The following is an 8,827-nucleotide window of genomic DNA, read 5'->3' as shown; positions in this document are numbered from 1 at the left end:
CCCAAGTCACAGAAGTTCTTCTTGTGCTTCCAGGTACTGGTGAGGATAGGATCTCCATGCTTATTTTCCTACATGGTTTGCAGTAGTTGTCCAAGACACAAGAAATTTGTTCTACACCCAGCTTTGGTTAAGAAGATTCAAATCCATAGCTCCTAAACTTAAGAGAGATCTTCAGTCACCTGGCTTAGTCTTTGCTCAGGACCATCATGGAATGTTCATATGTTCATCACTCCTGATAAATCTGTATTGCTTGTGGAGGAAGTAAAGAACATAGTGCTAAACACAGCTGATTTTTTTTTTTTTTTTTTTTTTTTTTTTTTTTTTTTTTTTGCTTAATGGCTTTGGCTGGGCTTTCTTTGATCCTTGTTCCCAGCCTTATTGATTGCTTTTACCTAATGAGGCTATGAATAAAATTATCAATTTTTAGGTTAATGCCTGGCATTTTAGATGCTTACAAATTTGAGATAAAGCTCTGGTGTTTTGCATTTGGATTTTGATACCCACACGTCATTTTATTTTCTCATGGCCGCATCTGGACGTATATGGTTGTCATTTTTATTTAACTGAAATGCTTCCTGGTGGAGATGGCTGGGGGAAGGCCTCCCACTTAAGAACAGTTGACCACTTAAGAACAGCTGACCATAAGATGAATCTGAATTCCTGATTTAATTTCAGAGTTGACTTACAATGGCAGGAGTTACAGTGATGATTGCATTTTATTTTGGCAGCATTTCAGCCAAGGCATTGGTTTGTCAGCCACATACCACAAAGCAGCAAAAGAAAAAATTAATTCCCAAAGTAGTTTTCAGCCTAAATTTAAGATTTTTTTTTTTTTTTGGCTCTGTTTTACATTATAAAGATATTAAAGTCTGAAGAAAAAGTGTATTTAAAGGTCTGTATTTTTCCATTATCTTTGTGTATTCAGAGAGGGTGGGTGTTTTTCAGCAAGAAGAGGAGGGGCACAGCCTGTCCTTCCTTATGCACCTATTTGTCTCAGTTTGTCCATTTGTATGAGTCTGGATCTGAATACCCACTTTAATCAATGCAAATAAAGGACTTCTAAGGAGTGTGAGTCTGAACAAGCAAGTGGGGAGGAAGAACATCTGCTGTCCTTTAACGTTGTTTTGAGGGCTTACAGATTTATTTAAAGTGTTTTCCCTCATACCACTGGGATTTTCTAAAGTTTGTGTTATTTCCTGTGATCCAGAGGTTTTCTCTTTTCTTTGAGAGAAAGGCAGGAGACTCCCCACACTTGCCTACCCTATGTATGCATCCTGTCACTAAACAAGGTTTGTTTTCAAAATAAAAACTTCTGGTTACTTTTTCTGAAAAGTTAGCTTATGACTTTCTAATGATTCTTATCACTTTTTACTTTTAGGGACAACTTTTTCCCCCAAATAATTATGGAAGACATGCTATAATATATTTTTCAAGCCCAGTTTTGCTGCAAATTTAGGAAGAATAAACAGGGTGAGAAACCATCTTTTTTAGCCAAGCCCACATTTGGTAGATGTAATTTTGGGATGTTTGTCCACTGTGTAAATGTTGCAAATATTTTGTATCTCATTTTGGTAAAGTGCTAAGTGAAGTTCAGGAGCCTGAACACTCTCTTGCCCAGCACTAGGCATTTGAGGGTGATTTGAAATGAGTCGGTAGCTGGTCAAACAGGCAAGGATGAGTTTCCACACTGACTTATTTGCTAAATTGGGAAGTTTCTACATGCCTGTTTTTAGAGGATGAATTTCCATATAAATGGGCTTTTGTCTGTGGTACCTTGAGGCCTCTAATTAATTACATTACAGATGGAGTCAGGAGGTTTTGGGTTTGCACTCCACACTTCCCTCTGCAGGGTAATGGGGCCCAGTGGCTATTCTGGAGAGTTAGTTTCTAAAACAAGTGTTAAAAGGCTGGGAAAACACACCTCGGCTTTGAAAACCAGCCCCACATTTGTTCGGGAGTGCCAGCACTACTGGCATCTCTTCTGTAATTCATTAATATCCTAAGCTTTTAGAAAACCTGTGAGTTGTAGCTTGTTAGCACTTTTTAAAAAATGCATTTCTTATTAACACAGCGCTACTTCACTTTTGTCCTATTTCTTGACAGTGTAAATCTCTTTTTGTAAAGGAGTTTTCCTTGCCTATTGGTAATGCATCCAAAAAGTTACTCCTCTAGAGAAAGAAATGACAGAGCTGTTTTATTCTGATTACTTTCTTCCCTGTAGGGTTAATATAGGAAATTATAGTCACTCTCTCAGTGAACTGTTGATTTTGTTACCCTGATGGGATATAAATCTTCATTAAAAGAAAATGAAACTGCTGATAAAATGCCTGTTAATTGTTTAGAGCTTGCAGCTCATGAACATTGAAAACATCACACTCTAGTGGAAAATTTATTTAAAATACTTCCATTTATATATTTTTTAAAATACATTTTTCTAAGTAATGGTATTTAAGATGTTGGGACAAGGTCTTTGCTGTTGAAATGGATTGCTTTCCACTGCCTGGAAAGGTCTGCCATTTTCACAAAGAATATGACTCAGAGGAGATATGTATTATTCCCCATCAGTGCCTGTCTGCAGAACCCTAAGTATGAATCTACTGTAGCAGGTGACAGGAGGGAAGAGAGGTGACGTACCAGTATTTGCCTGGAATGACCTCGTGCCAGGAAGCAATAGGAATTTGTTTGGCACAACAAAAATTATAAGCAGGGTTGCATTTTTAGGGAAGGCAGATGGGTCAGGGCAAAGCAGGGGATGTCTTATTAGCTGGTAAATGTGAGTGGCATATGACAGGAAATAAAACATTATATGGTCAGAAATAAAATAGGAAATGTATCTTTCTGACTTCTGCCAGAAAAATACAACCCTATCACCTGGGATGCCTGGCACCCTGGGGTTGTGTTGGTCCTGGTGCTTCAGAGAGGTGACAGGACTCAGCAGAGCATCAGGACACTATTTCTGTAATTTAGGGAGGTAACTGAAAAATGTATTAAAAAATGAATAGTTGAAAACAGTTGATCCAGAATGTTCCTTGAGGAATGGGATGTCTCAATTCTTGGTCAGTCTGTTTCACATCAGATAACGTGCCATCCCAGGGAGATGGTTTATTAAAGTTAGCATTTTAGCTGTCTTTACCACAGGAGCTGAAGTTGAATGCAATAACAAGATACGTAATCTCTGCAAAGCACTTCGCCTTACACTTAGGTGATACCAAGTGTCAGGAAAATTTTGAGTACCTTGCTGAATTATTGTACCTAAGCTTAATAGACAGTAACTTGAGGTTTCGTTCTATTCCAGTGATTTTTTTTCTGTAAGAAAGGTTTCACATTTCCATTGCCAGCACTTCACTATTGTTGGTTCCTCAGATAAAGATAAAAAGATTTATGTACAGAGGCTCTTAGAGGGAATTTCATGTTTTGACATGAGATTATATCATCTTCTTTAAAACAAAATGGTCAATGATAGGGTTGTTCTTTATTTTCTGTTTAGTTTTTAAGAACTACAGTCACCAAAAGGAAAGATACCGATTGGACATAATTTTGGATAGTCAGATTGGAGCTCTTGTAACCAGTTGCTAATCATACCTTGATCAAACCCACAAGCAACATGAAGCTCTTTTTCTTTGAGGATATGAATTTCTTTATTTAATTTTACTGTCATTGGCATGGAAACAATAAAGAACCATGGCGGATAAAATGCAATTCTTAGAATTGAAAACCACATGGGTAAATGGTCATGGTTAAGGATCATGAAAATATACTTGCTGAACCCAGGTTCTAGATGCAGTATGTTCTTGCTGTTCTTGGCCCTGGAGGAGCCAGCAGCATGCAAATAGCAGTTTTTGCCTCTTGAGTGAACTCAAAACTCGTTCTGTGATTTGCAGTTCAGAAAAGTCACACCCTGAACTGTGTCAGCATTGAACCTTTAGACTGTAAGTTTGCTAACACAGGAAGTGACTCACTGAAATGTTTGTTCTTCATGTTGTTATCTACTCTTCCTGGGAAAACAGGGATCTGTTTGCTCCATGGTGTGTTGGTGCTGCTTATCAGACTGTACGATGTCCCTGCCAGGGCTGGTGCTGGTCACTGTTTGTTAGTTGCTGCTGTTCTGTTTGTAGGAGGACAGTTGTGTGTAATACTCAGGAACTGTGTTCATGTTCTGCACCTGATGCAGACCTTGCAGTTGTTACAGGCTCTGATCTCTGCTTTGATTTGCTTTGCATTTGAGTAATGCTGTGTTATTTGTAGTCAATGCCTGACCCTCTAATTCTCAAGTGTTACTGTTCCCAAGATAAAACCCTGCACTGAGAATGACCTCTGGAAATGACACCTTACCTTTGTGACTCTACTGCTTTAGAAGGAGCTCTGCATGGGCACTGGAAGACTGTGGCAGAGCTGTCCACTCTCATTAAAGACTTACTTGAACCTCTTGGGACACAGAGACAGCTATGGGTCAACAAAATGGTATGAGGAAATTGCCTGCCATGCTATATTTGAACATGAAATGGGAGAGAAAATAAAATGGAAGGCTTGTGACTCAAGAAAAGGACAGGGAGAGATCACTCAGTGGTTACAGTTGTGGGCAGAACAGACTCAACTTGTCAAAATTAGTTTAATTTATTACCAATCAAATCAGCATAAGATGATGAGAAATACACCCAAATCTTAAAGCACTTTTTATCCATCCTTCCCCTCTTCAACTTCACTCCTGAATTCTCTACCTTCTCCCCAGCAGCCACACAGGATGACTGGGAGTGGGGAGCTCCAGTCAGTTCCTCACGTTGTCTCTGTTGCTCTTTCCTCATAAGGGAGAGGACTCCACACACACTTCACCTGCTCCAGCAGGAGACAGTCAGTCATCCACAAACTTCTCTAAAGTGAGTCCTTCCCACAGACTGCAACTTTGCATGAACTGCTCCAGTGTCCCTTCCATGTAGTGTAGTCCAGCAGGAGCAGACTGTTCCAGTGTGGGTTCTCCATGGCACCACAGGTCCTGCCAGGAGCCTCCTACAGCATGGGCTTCCCACAGGGTCACCTGCTCCTGCATGGGGGCCTCTACAGGTTGCAGGTGGATCTCTGCTCCACCCTCAATGTCCATGGGCTGCAGGGTCACAGATGCCTCACCATGGTCTTCCTCATGGGTTGCAGAGGAATCTTTGCATTGGTGTCTGGAGCATCTCCTGCCCCTCCTTCTTCACTGGCCTTGGTGTCTGCAGGGTTGTTTGTCTCACCTATTCTCTGTTCTCTGGCTTCAATTTGCTTCTGCCCAATAACTCTTTTTTCCCCCTTCTTAAATACATCATCCCAGAGGTGCTAGCACTGTTGCTGATAGCTTGGCAATGGCCAGAAGCAGGTTCATCTTGGAATCAGTACCTCTCTGTAGGCACACAGTTTGTGGTAATTGGGAGTGGGGCTGTGGCTGAGCCTCATCCCCAGTGGGTACAGCTGTGAGAAGCAGGTGAGCAGCATTGGAAGCAATGAGCCATGGAGTGCCCAGGCACTGACCAACCACCAAAGGGAACAGAGGGCACACAGGGGCAGTGCATGAACATGAGGGGTATAAAAGGTTGGACTGAAGACCAAGAAGGGCAGATGCTTGCAGCGTTCTGAAGTGAGGTGATGTTGCTCTGTATGGGTTGAAGTGTTCTGAAATTGTATGACGATGCTCTGTGTATCGTGGCTGTCTCAACTGTGACACATTAATCGGAAGAATCAAAGTCTTCTTTCTTTCAAAGCTGAGTGGTGGCTAAGAGAGTGTTATTATTTCCTATGGTTTCTTTTGAAATCAATAATCAAAATTTTTACTTACAGGCTAAAGTTTAATGGACTGATGTTGCACCCTAGGAAGCAAACACTGCAGACTGAAGGGTTTTAGACAGTGGCATGCACATTGGACATCTTTAGGGATGATGAAGGGAACAGAGGGCACACAGGTGCAATGCATGAACATGAGGGGTATAAAAGGTTGGGCTAAAGAACAAGAAGGGCAGACACTCACAGCATTCTGAAGTGAGGTGATGTTACTCTGTATGGGCAGATGCCTATGGCTACTCTGAGCATTTCTTCTGAAATTGTGTAGTGTTACTCTGTGTATCGTGGCTGTCTCAACTGTGACATGTTCTGTGACACCTCTCCTGATTTCCACTGGGGTTCAACTGCAAAAATAGAAGGAGTACACACTTGATTGGTTTCTATTTAAGTAACTCTTAGGTTTTGAATAAACCTTTACTATTCTAATGTGCACTTGTCAAGCCTGGATTGGAGCAAAATGCGAAGATGTTTCAATTGCTTCTGTTATCTTCAAATTATTTTGAAAGTGAATTCATAATCTTTAAAAGAACTGTTTTCTTTTAAAAAGTAGCAGTGTTTAATTTCCTAAGAAGGAAAACTCAGAAAATTGTTTATGATACAGTTTCATACTTTCTGATGGGCCATATGAAATGCATATTTTCTGTAACCTCTGCTGTCTATCTTAGTGCCAGTAAAATACAAAATAATAGAACCTGGCATCCATGGAGAAGAAGGGGTCAAATAGATTGCAGAGAGGTAAATTTGTTGTTTGCATAGAGAAGGTAAATTGCCTGTATCTCAGAGCCAAGCTCTTAGTAATGGCATCTCTGCAAATCAGAAATACAGTTGTTACTAATCCCTAGTTGTAAAAAAGTCTTCATTTCACTCCTGTGATATGTTAGGGAGAACTGGATCACTCTATTTTTGCACAGGGCCAGTTAGCATCTTGACAAGACAGTAGCATTGAAGTTTCTTAGCAATACATGCCAAACTCTTCAAGAGGATTATTTCATTTTGATTAAGATAAATTTTTTGTTATAACTGTACACAAACTATTTGATTCAGCCCTTGAAACTGCTGAATTTTAACCTCCAGGGATTTTTTCCCACAAGACATTTGGGAGTTTATTTTGGCACATGGTCCAAAGATCATTGACTGACCTCCAGCCTGAGGTGCACAGCTCTGTGTGTACATGGGGGAGGCATGCATTGCACAAGTTGTACTGATTCATCATCTCACCCAGGAAACCTCTGCCTGGCTACTTGAAGCCTTGCTCCCTTGAAGGGAGTTTTGAGCATTTTTGCTCTTTAATTGAGCTACATTGGAAGATAGTCTTGTGAAGCAGAGGTTCCACGAGAGCAGAAATACTGTCAAAGCCTTCATCCAGGAGCTTGCATTAACTGCTCATTACCAGCGTTTGTCATTTTGTTGTCTTCTGCTGTTGTTTTGGTGTAAGCAATGTCAAGTGATCTGACAACAGAAGATCACGCTGCCTTCAGAGAGTCAGAAGTTAAAATGTAGAAGTGTGCAGTTAAAATGTATTTCTAGCTCCACACGAAGCATGTGTGGGCAGCGCGCTGCTCTGCCCTGGGCCCTGCTGGCTCCTCACAGCTTGGGGCAGGGGTTGGGGTGGTCCTACTAAAGGGTTGCTCATATGGGCTGCAAAACATTGTCTGCATTTTTGGTGTTTGCTGTGTACACTTTGACCAGTCCTTTTCCTTGTGTCACAGGGGCTCAAAACACAAAACCTCCTCTTGAAAGGGAAAAAACAGCCTCCTTAATTCACTGAGAAAGAACAATAAAATGGAGGCGCTTTTCCTCGTGTTTCTTGATATGAGAAATTTTCCTTACCAAGTGACCCCCTGGGAGACATTAGATTGTGGGAATGGGCCACAGCGCTGGGGCTCAGTGAGAGGCTGTGCAAGGCTCATCTCCCAGAGCCCATGGTGAGGGCATGGCCCAGCCCTGCTGCTTCCATACGGGTTTCACTATTTAGTGCCCTGGAGGTTGTAAATCAAGTCCAGGTGTCACAGATTCCTTTTGTGTCCTGCCCAGCACTTCCTTGGAGTGGTGCAAGGTGTATGTGTCAGGTATGGTCTGTTGGGGTGCCACACTGGAGCCAAGTGGAATGTGGTGACAATTTAAACAGGGAATGAAGTTCTGCATGCAAAGCTGGGTACTGGGAGTATGCAGAAAGACAGAGATACCCAGAAGTTTGTGAATGTGTTTGCAAACTAACTGCTGGGGCTTTTTTAAGAAAAATGTCCCAATAGCTGCATGTTTTTCATTAGGAGGCAAGGAAGAGGGAGGGCAAAAGTGCAAGGTTGTGGTTGTACAGGGAAGCTCTCACACATGTAACTAATGCAGTAATTCTCTGAGTTAGGGATGTGACCTAGTTATTCCCTTTCAAAGAGAAATGTGACTTTTTTTCCTCACAATGACTGTGAGAATCCCTTCTTGACATAACTTCCCAAAACTAGATGTTCCCTTTCGTAACTTTAATCTCACTACTCTATTAGGGGATGAAAGAACAGCCTTTATTAATACAAAAGGCAGTAAGTGACTTGGGGGCAGGGATTTTACCTCTAAGGTTCATTCTGCATTGCAAGCCCCTTAGAAATCAGAGTTATGCTTTTGAGGTGTTGTGTCATGTAGAGTCACCTTTTTAACATCAGAGTAAAGTCACAGTGCTAAACTCTTCAGCCCAAACAGTTTTGTGGGGGTGTGAGTACCATTGCCTGGTTCTTCTGCTCCATCAAGGAGATTGTTTCTTTAAGTGGCTGTAACAGAATGAAGTAACACGTAGCAGTTTATATCTTGATAATCTTTGATAGGCATAAGATTTAAAAAATCAGATTATATTTATTAGAAATTTGCTGGAGTGCTTTTCTGTAGCTAACCACACAAAACATGTAAACTGCATTCACAGAGAGGCAGGTACATGAGATGTGAATGCTTTTGTTCATAAAAAATATTCCCCATGAAAGGTCAATTGCTTCCTTCTCATTGACTTTTCTTCTGAATTTTCATTAATAAAAAA

The sequence above is a fragment of the Vidua macroura genome, chromosome 6 (genome assembly GCF_024509145.1).
Source record: "Vidua macroura isolate BioBank_ID:100142 chromosome 6, ASM2450914v1, whole genome shotgun sequence".
NCBI lineage: Eukaryota > Metazoa > Chordata > Aves > Passeriformes > Viduidae > Vidua > Vidua macroura.
Note: the sequence above shows the minus strand (reverse complement) of the source record.